Source organism: Dryobates pubescens, chromosome 27 (genome assembly GCF_014839835.1).
Source record: "Dryobates pubescens isolate bDryPub1 chromosome 27, bDryPub1.pri, whole genome shotgun sequence".
NCBI classification, from domain to species: domain Eukaryota; kingdom Metazoa; phylum Chordata; class Aves; order Piciformes; family Picidae; genus Dryobates; species Dryobates pubescens.
In genome coordinates this window covers 15091531-15104380 of record NC_071638.1, presented here as the reverse complement: position 1 = coordinate 15104380, position 12850 = coordinate 15091531, and the positions used below count along the sequence as shown (strand labels likewise).

Genomic DNA, 12850 nt, shown 5'->3' with positions numbered 1-12850 from the left:
ACAGGCTTGGAACTACAAACTTTAGCAGGACTTCAACATATTACAACAGACAGGAGCTGATTTTAGCTGAAAGGTGCTATAAATCCATAATAGTCCTGTTCTCCCCTGCATCCATAATTGCTGTAACACCCTTTACCCAACCTCTTCAACTCCACAGTGATCTAGTTCTGGTGCTCCCCAGTGTCAGGGGTGGCTGAGGGAAGAGGAATTCTCCAGTCAGAAGCAGCTGACTCCTCCTTACCAGCACCACGAAACCGAACGCCTCCACAGCAAGGATCAGGCAGATACCCCTCTTACTGACACAGTAAGAGAACACAGCAAGCCTAACATAATTGTAGACTAAGAACGTTGGACAAGCTGGAGTTTCTCCTTCAACAAGCAGTAACTTTTCCTTGTCTAACACCTTCAGCATTTAAGTTGAAGAATCCAAAGTGGGTGCTACTCTTTGAGCTTGTACAGCATCACCCCATTGGCCAAGAGGAAGTTACAGAAGCAACAGTGACCTGCTCCTGCAAAGGAAGAGTTTATTTACCTCATCAACTCTGCGCTCACTAGTTTGATATTTCAAGGCTAATTGAGAAAATTTTTCCCACAGAGAATCAGAATGTGACAGTTTGTCTGGCATCCTCACAACTAAGAACTTGCCAGCAGCAGACAGATTCATCTGTGATTAATCTGAAATAGGTGAATACCTCAAGAACAAAGAGAACTTTAAAAAAAAAGAATATTCTAAATAGTTTCTATTATGTCTGCAATAACTAAACATCTTTTATAAAAATCAAGTGCTTCCATAACTTCATGTTCACAGCTTTAATTACAAATGCTGCAACTGAAAAACATCAAGAGAAGTGTGGCCAGCAGGTCAAGGGAGATGATTCTCCCCCTCTGCTCCACTCTGGTGAGACCCCATCTGGAGTACTGTGACCAGTTCTGGAACCCCTATTACAAGAAGGATCTGTATGTGCTTGAATGTGTCCAGAGAAGGGCCACAAGGATGATCAGAGGGCTGGAGCTGCTCTCCTATGGAGACAGATTGAGAAAGTTGGAGCTGTTCAGTCTGAAGAAAAGGCGGCTCTGAGGAGACCATATTGTGGCCTTCCAGTAACTTACGGGGGCTAACAATAAAGCTGGGGAGGGACTTTTTAGGGTGCCAGGTAGTGATAGGACTAGGGGGAATGAAACAAAACTAGAACAGGTAGATTCAGATTGGATGTTAGGAAGAAATTCTTCATCATGAAGGTGGTGAGACACTGGAACAGGTTGCCCAGGGAGGTGGTAAAAGCCCCATGCCTGGAGGTTTTGAAGGCCAGGCTGGATGTGGCTCTGAGTAACCTGATCTAGTGTGAAGTGTCCCCATCCATGGCAGGGGGGTTGTAATTAGATGATCCTTGAGGTCCCTTCCAACACTAAGAGTTCTATGATTCTGTTTTTTAATATGGAAAGTATCTCCCCTCACTCTCCCAAAATGCCAGTGGTCATTTGCTAGTTTTCACCCCACAGCATACCTCGGTGTTCAGCCTCTGGTCTTTAAAAGTCCTTTTTCAGGATGAAGTTAATTTACATTCATTTCACCTGACATTTGTGGCAACAACCGTGTAAACTACGCCTCTGCAGAGCTCCATTAACTCTGTTTTTTTATTAAATAACGGCTATTGTCTCAAGATTCACCAGGCCTCTCAGCAACTATTTACTCAATTTAAATTAGGTTAATAAAGATTTGCAACTTTCCCATCAATTACTTGAGGACTGATGGAAAGGAACTGCTATGTAACCAACAAAGCCAAGCTGTATATAAAGTGAAATTTGGAAAACCCCTACAATTTCCATTAAAAAATATATATACATTCAGGGTTAGTTGTTTTTCCCAACATCAGCTGCCTTCTAGTAAACTGTGTCTTCAATATCATCCCTATGGATATATTTGGAAGCAAAATACACTACTCTGTAATTAATCTTCCAGAAAGACAGCTATTCAAAATACTGACCATCTACAATTGTATTTTAAAGTAATCCAAGTATCATACATCAAAGCAACTTATTTAACAATCTCTTTACACTGTATTTTTAGTAATGATAAATATTTGATGCTTTTCCCCAGACTATTTCCTCAATTAATTGATAACCAAGAGCAAGCTAGTACATAAACATTGCCCTTTTTTACTGTAATATACAAAATGTTGAAAGAGGCACTGCAGTGATATGACACTGTAATAAAGTCCATCCGACTATTTTAAACACATGTTTACTCAAAAGATAGGGAAGGAAAAGATTCCAAGATTACTTTTTCTCTGAATGTGTCAGATTGGTGCTCATCCTTTTCATTAGGAACAACTGCTATATTTAGTGTTTCCTTTACCTCCATTGAACTCCATTCCTCTCCCTCCGAAATATGGCTACAGAGCAGTCTTCCAACACTTCACACAGACTCTCATACATATTTGGTAATTATCAGCATTACCCAGCTTTTCTTGAAATTTCTAGAAGCAAAGTGGAAATTATGACCATTATAAAGTCATAGTGGGGGGGAACATAAATAGCCAGGGCCAAACCACCATCATTATTCTGAGACACTACTCAGATGGGTAAAATCTGCATATTTACTCACATAAGCAAATGTAACTTTAGTGTCAGCAGAAGATGGCGGCAGCAACCGCTTACAGATAGAGCCACAGTGGAGAGCTGGAAGAATAGTTCATTCCAAAGGGCCAGAAAATCAGTTTGAGCTGGGCAGCCATCAAAACAAGTCTCAATAGACTTGAGACATAAATCAAAAGTAAATATTGATATATTTCTTTTGAAAAACGATTAGGTTGCCTCTTGCTTCCTCTTTCCTTACCTATGTATGTGGTAGTGAATCAATTATAGACATTGGTAGTAAGCGTCAAAGAGAACTAACGGGAATAAATGACAAAGCAAGAAGGCTATCAGCCTTATATAGCCTGTGTAATAAAATAGTTTGTGAATAAAGGCATTTGCACTCCAAATACTTGTTATAAAATTAGATATTCACATAATAACACATTCAGGAGACACCCAGCCACTTGTATAAAAATTTCTATGCTTGTTCACAGTTCATGTGTAGCAGAGCAGGTGAACTCCTACACACACAGCTGTGGTCATGGCTATCCCCACTTACATACTGAAATGGCATAGTCGCTAGACACAGATGAACATTTTTGCCCATAGAAAACTAAAAGATCCTGCAACATAACTAGAAAACTAGTTAGCACTCCTAAGACACTATCCTAAATCCTATATGAATTTCAGTTTCTGCAGAAGCCTGCAATGCTGTAAATGTCTGCTCACATTTAAAATAAGAAACAGAACTTTTCCAATTCATTTAAATACTTCCAAGTGGATTTTTACACTCCACATAAATAACAACACATACTCTGTTCTAATTACCAGTCGCTGTCAAATCCAAGAGTAGAAAGAACAAAAGTTACAATCCTCTTTAGCACATTAATCCTTCTGCAACCTCTCACCTGTGTCAGCGCAGCCACTGCAGCAAGTGACAAGCAACATGTTACTTCTGCTGTCGAACACGTAATGTATTAATGACATTAATTTCAGAGGAAAGTTTAACACTCTCTCACTGAATTAACTGTACTTTATGAAGAATCAATTTTAGATCAATATCTGTTGGTTTTTTTGCTAGTTAGTGGCAAGCAGCTAAAAGCCCAACACTGTGCATCACCCTAATGCACGCTGCAAACTCTACATTGCTATCATTGCAAACAACCATCAACTATTCCAGGAGATTCTCCACGTCCTATGGAAACATGGATATAGTCCAACTTTCTCAGCCAAATCTGAATTGTGATGTGAAGTCCTTGTTGGAGATTTAACATTCCCTGAATTTCCAGAGCTTGTCTCTCATGCCCTTGTACTTCATTTTTAATCCTCCTTCCTGCACCCTTCTACCTTTCCTCAAAACCTTTGCTGGAACTGTTGAAGTCCTCTAGGTCTCCATTTGAATCTGTAATTCCACTGGATCCTTTTTGACAGGTCACCAGGGAATACTAGCAGCTGTTTTGCAGGAAGCGCCTCATCTCCCCTAATCATAAGCAAAAAAGTAAAGCAACAGAGAGGCAACGTGAGCTCCAGAGACACAAGCACAGCATGTGGGAAAAAGGCAAAACCACACTGATTAGAAAGTCTCTTCTTGAATTTTTGCCTTGACTGTCTCACACAAGATCAAGCACTCTCTTAGCTCACAGCAAACCTTACAGACACACAATAGTGAACATGTTGTCAATAAAACATACCAACCTTATGTTTCCAGGTGGACTGCAGTAGTTTTGTACCCAAAAAGATTTTTGTATAGTCCTGAAACTGCAGGTATCTCCAATTCAGACTACCAAACCTCCCCTAGTGCGTGCCAGCTACATTCATTCTCACCAATGAGCGCCATTCACAATTAATCAAACCCAGTGAACAGTTTTTGCCTGACAGTTAGTGTCTTCTCCATGGGTGACACACAGAATTACAAAGGAAAAAAATCATGATACAGCTTAAGCAGCAAGAAAGGTACACTTTTGCTCTTCATGCATTTTTTTGCAGGTAGTTAAAACAAAAAAAATATCCCTCTAACACTGTTAGAAGAGAGACACCAGAACTTTGTCTGCACCAGTCATTTTGAAATGTTACTCATTTAGCACTATCTTACTTCCTGCGTACAAGAGGCCTAAAGCAAAAATCAATTTTAGGTTGACCCATGAGTAACTCACAGAGCCAGTGCTATGGATTACAGCTTCATATTACACTTGCTAAAAGCAAACAGAGTATAATCACTAAAACTCAGAAAGGTAATAAAGGTATTTGCTGTTAGTAAACATTTACAGAAAAATACAACTCCTTTTAAGCTTGTACTCCTCACAACTCTTGAATTCATACCCCTTTTACATAAACCAGCATAAACTAATTTATCTGATTGCCTCAACACAATATGAATCCTGTTTTGATATTCCCCATTTACAGTATTTAAGCAGATGGTAATAAAATTTACTATGTCATCCACAACGTGATTTCGTTCCGGTAGCATATCACAGTCTTGTTGATTAATGTGTTACTTCTGGTAACTCCAAACAGTTTTTCTAGCTACAGTATATGCTGAGCCGTTTTGTTGCACAGCCCTTCACTGTGCAAAGTTGAGCAATGTATACTTACAATTTCAGTAAATAGTGAGTCCTGCCACCTTGTACCAATCCCAGTTCAAAGACTGCAAACGTAGTTGGCATTAAAACTAAACCAGAAAAAAGCAACAGCCAGAAAACTGAACAACTAGACTGCTTGCAGAAATGTGTCATCCTGCAGTAACTGGCAGCTGGTTCATAACAAGATTTCATAAACACCTTGTAAGCACTTTCATTTTGTAGCCACAGTTAAAAAAAAAAAATCTAAGGAAACCCAGTACATATGGCTGATCAAAAAGAAACGTGAATCTGATGCTAGCATACAACAGCATAATGTTGCAAGATCAAAGGATAACTTTACCAGCCTTTCTGACAAAACACTACTCCAAGTCCAGATGAAAAAGTTTGGAAATAGTATCTGCAAACTATTCCACCCTTCTTGCACTACGCACTGGAAAGGAAACAGCACAGTCAGTTTCATTTTGATACTTCTTGTAAACTGACAAAAGAAACAAACTGCCAGCTCAAACCCCTAGACTGATCTGCTGCATAAAATGCAGCTCCACAATCACAAGTTTCATGCCAGGTCAAAGGACATAATTGGGAAATTATCAAGTGCTAAAATAACCACCCTTCTGCTGCTGTTTATTTACAACAAACACAAGTTTCGCTTCCTGACAGAAACCCAACTAAAACAATTCTCCATTTAAAAAAGTCTAAAAGTTAGTAGGATCAGCAAAATTATGCAAAACATCCTGCTAGAAGAAACGTAAACGGAGCCACTTACAGCAAGAAGCAGGCTGCCAACTTAATCTGATTCTACGACGACTGTAAACATTCACTTTTGGAATGTGAAATGATTCACATTGCCACAGATGCCGTCAGAGAAACACAGCAACATGATTAGGTATTCTGCACACGGGAAAAACTCAGGCAGATGACCTGCTGCAGCAAATACCAGACCAGTGCCTGCATACACCAACTGTTTTGACTGGAGGCACTTGTTAAGCAGCAAGTTTCAGGTCCTACCAGTTGGACACCAGAACTGATCCTGTGCCAAAAACAACAAGCGCTGAAAACGTCAGTAGGCTTGCTGGATTTTTTTTTCCAGCAAAACACCGAAGTGTATCTTTAGAGGAAGACAACTACATTTTTTTTTTTGTTCCTGACTCAGGAAAGAAGGAGGCCATTTGTGCTGAATACAGTAGGACAAACCTGCTTGGCATTTGTCAGAAGGAATAATCTCTAGAACATCACCAAATTACACTTAAGTGGCCAGATCTCTTTAAAATGGCCAAATCCCATAAAAAGCCACATACATTTAGCATTTCCCAGAACACTTCCACTCCCCTTTGGTACACAGCATGAAAAGAACACAAAAAAGAAGGGTCAAACAGAACTCCAGTGCAAAAAAAAAATTGCTTCAAATAGTGCAATTAGCTACACTAAATGTAAAATGAAGCCAATGGGTACTTTGCTTCTTTTGCAAGAATTTCACAATGTAAAGATGAAGCTCCAAGGTCTCAGTGGCATATCAGAAAGAGAGGAAAAAAATGGAAGAGTGAATACCTTGCCCTGGTGATAACGTCAGTCTTCACATCGCTGAGCTGGAAGCCCTAGATTTAACTCTGATGTCAAGGCCTGCTTCTTCAGCTGTGAAAGGGGACATTAACTTTTTAGTATATTAACTTGTTTAAAAAAGAGTTGGTGATTAAGGTAGGAATTCATCATGTCCTGTACTGACATGATGTAATCAGCATTTGCCAGCATACTGCTACTGCATATTTCCCAGCACAGCAATGCCAAAAATCCCTGGGCTAAAAAAGCAAGTGAGCCCTGGGTACACACTTTTGCATGACACTCAACCAAATAATGCAAAGAGAGCTTCTGAATAGAAATATCCCCTTCCGCTGGAGGAGATGCTCTGGTAGTCCAACATGAAACTAGTGAGATATCCTGATGTGTCTGGGAGTGTTTCAGGTAAATACCATCTCACACCTTATGTCCAGATCTTACACCACAAGAACAGCCCCTCATCATCATTTTGCACCAGTTCCTCTGCACTGGTACCTTATTAATGTTCACCAGTGGGAATGGTATTTCCATGATTTTAATTCTCAGAGCAAGGAAATGGATTATCAACCCCAGCCTTAGGGCAGACATATCAATTAAAATGCTGTAATATTTCTAGCAATCAAGCAACAGTGTTTTTCTTCAAGCAAAGGGAAGCACCACAATCATCATTTTGTGGGTGATTTTATATGTGAAATCCTTATCCGGCTATTTGTTAGATGTAAGAAAGGAAGTATTTTTACACTTAAGGCTAAAATATAAAAAGAGGAACAGCATTCTAGTTACATTTAAAAGCAGCTCACCTAATAACTTCCAAATACTCAACTTTACTCCATACGCATGGTTGCAAAGAGAGGAAAATTTAGTGTTGCCATTCTCTCATGCTTGGTACTGTGTAACAGATCTGTTTCCTCAAGCAGATCTTTTGTATTCAAGTTCATCATTCACATTTTAGGAAATTGGATGTTTCCCTTTATTGATCACAAAACTACTGCTAAAAATTGATACTTCTTCTATTGAAGAATGCTTCTTTCAATACTTCTTATTGAAGAATACTTCTTCTATTTACTTAATCTAAACAGATATGACAGCATTTCATTTCACAGGTAAGAAAATATAAGCCATAGAAAAGTGAGATGGAACTACTTAGGTGGTTTGTCAAAAAACAATGTTGTACTACAACACCAACAACACTTGTTAGGTAGTGTTTTTAGCAGACATCATCTGTTTTTGTGCATAGTATCATGTCAGATCACAGGATTGCAGGATGTTAGGGGTGGAAGGGACCTCTGGAAACCTTCCAAGTCCAAACCCCCTGCCAGAGTAGCACCATATAATCTAGCATAAGTCACACAGGAACGCATCCAGACGTGTCTTGAAAGTGTCCAGAGGAGATAACTCCACAACCTCTCTGGGGAGCTTGCTCCAGTGCTCTGTGACCCTTACAGTAAAGAAGTTCTTCCTCATGTTGAGGTGGAACTTCCTCTGCTGTGGATAACACATTCCACGTTAGAAGCAGCTTTTTCAAAACTAGTAACGTTACTGAAATTAGCCCAGAATATAGCAATGCAGGTTGTTTATATAATCTATTGTTTAAACCTTCTGGCTTTTTCAGCTCTAAATGGCATCCAAACCCAGCATCTGGTGGAATAACATATTTCTTAACAAGTTGTTTTATAAGTAGAGAAAAAATAAAAACCATTTTTCTAAAAATCTGTGTGGTTTATCCCTAAATTTGCCCCACCTTTGTTGCCCTGAGCATCTCCTTCCATGCAGCACCCTTGCTGTTTTATCCCATATCCACAGCCCTTTGCCTCCTGCAAGAGACAGAATGAGCTCTATCCGGTCTCTACATATGCATGTGACAACTGCCAGTAGAAGTGTGCTACTGCCACATGAGATACTGTTCTCGGGGGCATGTCAATTAAGGTGTCTCTTTGCAGTTGCTGATTTTCACAAGATTGCTGAAACTTTGAATTTTAAAGCCTAACTGGCAGAGTTAAAAAGTCTTAGAACAAATTGGTATCATCACATAAGCCCTAATGCTATTAATACCATTATTATTATTATTACTACTATCATTGTTGTAATTATCTTTTAGGAATTTGAGTTAAAATATATGTATGACCTTTTTTTACTTGCCTTTCCGTTTTTGCCACTCTTCATAGATATTCCCAGGCTTCAAATCAATCTCCCTAGAATTACCTGACACCTTTTGAAAATCCAAGTAAGCAGACAGATCTGCCCAACTGAGGAGACTGTTTCCTTTTGAAAACTGAATGATCTTAAATATATTTAAGTTCAATTTGCTTTATCAAACCCTGCTACCAAAGCAGCATGACTGTCAGTGTAGCAGATTTCCTTGTTCCAGATGATTCAGCTACATCAGCTCACTCATCTTTCAGGCACATTATTTGCCATTGGTAAGAAAATGTATTATTCTGAATGCTGCAGGAATACCCACAAGCTGTAACTCTCAAATATACAACCTCCAACACAAATGTGCAGAATAATTCTTGAAGAGGTTACTTGGTCACGTTTCCCTCATTATATACAATGGCTGTTGCAAACAAGACAGCAAACTCTCAACCTTCTACAAAAAAAAAAATAAAAAGAAGAGACAACACTGAAAGATATACCCAAAGAAACTCCAACTTCCTACAAACACACTTTTTAACCTATTGTTCCTTAAAAATCTCTTTAGTTCTATATTTACATGCAACTTAAGATCTAAAAAGGCAGTTTCTGCCTTAACTTGCACCATTTATTACATTTAACTGTGCAAACTAAAGAAACTCAGTCCTAAACACATATATTTGGTTTGGCTGAGCTGGAGTTAATTCTCCACAGAGCATCTTTTTAGTGCTGTAGATGGATGTTGATACACACCAGTGTTTTGGCTACTGCTGAGCTAAGCAACAAGGCTATGCTTTTCCAGCAGTTTTCCCCACAACAGTAGGCTGAGGCAAAACTTTGGAAGGGAACACAGCTGGGTCAGCTGACCCAAACAGACCAAAAGGGTATTCCATGCCATCACATCAGCTCAGATACATAAGGTAAGTGAAAGAAGGAAGTGTGGGGACATTCATTGGTGGTGTCTGTCCTCCAGAGCAACTGCTACACGTTAGAGCCCTGCTTCCTGGGAAGTGACTGAATATTATCTGCTGATGGGCCACAGAGAATAACAGCTTTGTTTGCTTTTGCTTTTCATCCTATTAAATTGCTTCTACCTTGACTTGTGGGCCTTCCTTTGTATTTTTCCCTGTTCATCTAAGAAAGGGAGCGACAGAGTCATTTTGTTGGGCATCTGGCCCCCAGCCAGGGCCAAACCACCACACCACACATGCATATATATATATATATATAGATATACACAAACATACACACATATATATATTTTAAAAAATTACCTCTGAAAGTCCAAGTGACAACTACTTTGTGTTCTGCCTCTGAATGCACCTCTTAACCATTCTTCACTACCACAAACTTCACAGGTTACAAGTTACTTTTGGATAAATTATTTACAAGTTCATAGTACTGACAGCTTCCTCACCATTGCCCTCAGTGGGAGAGTGTTGTACATCTACAACTTTAAATGTCTGTTCTGCCTATATAAAAGACTTCTTTCAGACAGGCCTTTATTCAGTTTTTTCAAAGTACTATATAATCAATAACAAATCAAGACTTCAAAATTTGTTGGAATGATCACTGTTTCAGATACTGTGTGACAAAAGTTATTTTCCAAGGCCACACAGTGACTAGAGTGTGAATCTGTATTTAAGGCATTCCAAGTTTATTCACCCACTCATGTTGCCTCTGCCATGTAATAATGTGGGTGGAATAGCACAGAAGAAAGAGACAGATGACTTCCATTACAACTACCTACCAAGGTGCATGAACTCCAGAACACAACACAGCTGTGCAATTTCAGCTTTCCCTGCCACTTTCAATGCCTTGAACATCCTGTAATCCCATGCAGGTGGTTCCAGCTTCCTATGCATCTTCTCAGAAGCACACACAGACTACAGTTTAGAAAATCTTTCAGCAAAAAATGCTGCAGACATGGGATATTTTTCTTATGAGCTGTTCTGATTGCTTTCTATAATTACTTACATAAGTTTGCTGGGTTAAAAAACCATCACTTATTAAAACAAAGCATAGTTCAAATCAGAACAATTCTTTCAAGTTTTAACGTGGACAGTAAACAAACAAACCAAGATCATTAAAGTCCAACTCGCAAACAAGTCAGTTTTACCTGAAGACATCTGAGATATGAAACAGGAGACCTCTGAGAACACACATGCAATAAACATCTTTTCAAAGTATCAAATAGTTGACATGTGTATGTAATTTTTTATTTAAGCCACCCAAGTCAATTGAAGCATAGGTAAATCTCACTCAGGTGGGAAGAATGAATAGTGTATCTGTTTGTCAAGACATGAGAGTAGTCTTTGGTCAATCAAAAAATAATTACAGGGAAAGTAAACTTGGCAGCTAACAGGAAGAAAAGAAAATGATTTTAAGACAAGGATTTCCAAGTGGCTTATTTATATGGTCAACAATCAATTATCATTCATGGTCAGATTACCTGTATCAGAGATATAGAAACAAATCGACTCCAGCAAGGGCTCCTTAGCCTAAGGTGCACTTCAGTGCAAACATTCCTATACGTCTAGAGACAGTGTGGGCCCAAAAAATATGCAACCACTTTTTTTCAGCATAAAACAACTTTTTTTTTTTTTTTTTTTTTAAATCTAAAGTGAAGCACTTTCTTTGTATGGCATTTCCAAAAGCAAGAGCATTGGAGAAAATGGCAAACACTACAGATGAAGTGTTATTCCAATGCTCTGGGTCCCAAGAAGTTTGATTAACTCAGACTGAGCTGGCTGCATGCACACTTGTCATGCTGTATCAGGGACAAGGCCTCTGCCTGGATGCCAGAGAGCTGGGGAGCACAAGACACTTGTGACAATGCAGGAGTCAGGTGCCAGCCAACATAGCAAACACTAGTAAACTCACATACAGCTGGGATGGCCTCCATGCAGAGGGACTCATATGTGAGATCACTTCAGACTGAGAAGCAAGAAATTTACACTCAAGTCATTTAAACCAGATAGACTAAATAAGGGAAAATGTACAACACAAACGCCTTCCTAATTCTTAGAAAAACACAGCAACAGACAGTACCAACGCAGCCTGAAGCTGTTTTCCTGGCCATAATGCAAAAAAGTAATTGACAATGAAAGAAAAAGGTAAACGGTTAAGGAAATGGAAGAAAATTCAACACTGTATTTCCTACCTGAAAATTGTCCCTCCCTATCAAACTGATGCTGCTATGGATGAAAGAAATCCTACTGCTCACAGATAACAGGAGACACTTCTAAATTGGAGGAATTTGAGATTCAGTTTGGGTTTTGTGGGGATTTTTCCCCAGAAACAGGAGTTCTTTGACCAAAGAGGCAGGGAAAGGACAACGAACAGGATACTGGCATGAAAAATCTCAGCTATGATCAGCTGACTCCAGCTTGATTACAGGGGAGGAACTAAACTCTGTATTTGGCAAATGGGTCACAGAGCAAGTCTTTTCTAAAGCTTTTTGCTGAGTCTGCCAATTGGTAGCTAGACAGCACAGCAGATTTAACCAGCAATGGCTAACAAGTGAACCAAAATAGAATAGAATAGAATAGAATAGAATTAACCAGGTTGGAAGAGACCTTCGAGATCATCGTGTCCAATCTATCATCCGACACCACCTAATCAACTAAGCCATACAACCAAGCATCCTGTCAAGCCTCGCCCTGAACACCCCCAGTGACGGCGACCCCACCACCTCCTCAGGCAGCCCATTCCAGTGGGCAATCACTCTCTCTGTGTAAAACTTCCTCCTAACCTCCAGCCTAAACCTCCCCTGACGCAGCCTGAGACTGTGTCCTCTTGTTCTGGTACTGGTTGCCTGGGAGAAGAGACCAACCTCCACCTCACTACAACCCCCCTTCAGGTAGTTGTAGAGAGCAATAAGGTCACCCCTGAGTCTCCTCTTCTCCAGACTAAGCAACCCCAGCTCCCTCAATCTCTCCTCATAGGGCTTGTGCTCCAAGCCCCTCATCAACCTTGTTGCCCTTTTCTGGACATGCTCCAGCAAG

General features: G+C 39.7%; 1 protein-coding gene across 6 annotated transcripts in view; it reads right to left on the bottom strand.

The window, feature by feature from the left end:
* The window catches only part of ATXN7L1 (ataxin 7 like 1), a 140515-nt gene that overhangs the window by 37862 nt on the left and 89803 nt on the right, over positions 1-12850 (bottom strand). The window contains exon 1 of one of the 6 annotated variants that reach the window (XM_054173802.1): positions 5923-5971. The exons of 4 other annotated variants lie outside the window; for them this stretch is intronic. The gene's annotated coding sequence lies outside the window, so the exon portion shown is untranslated. Of the gene's footprint in view, positions 1-4272; positions 4292-5922; positions 5972-12850 lie in introns of those variants that run through there. One more of the 6 variants, XM_054173804.1, reaches the window with a different exon arrangement.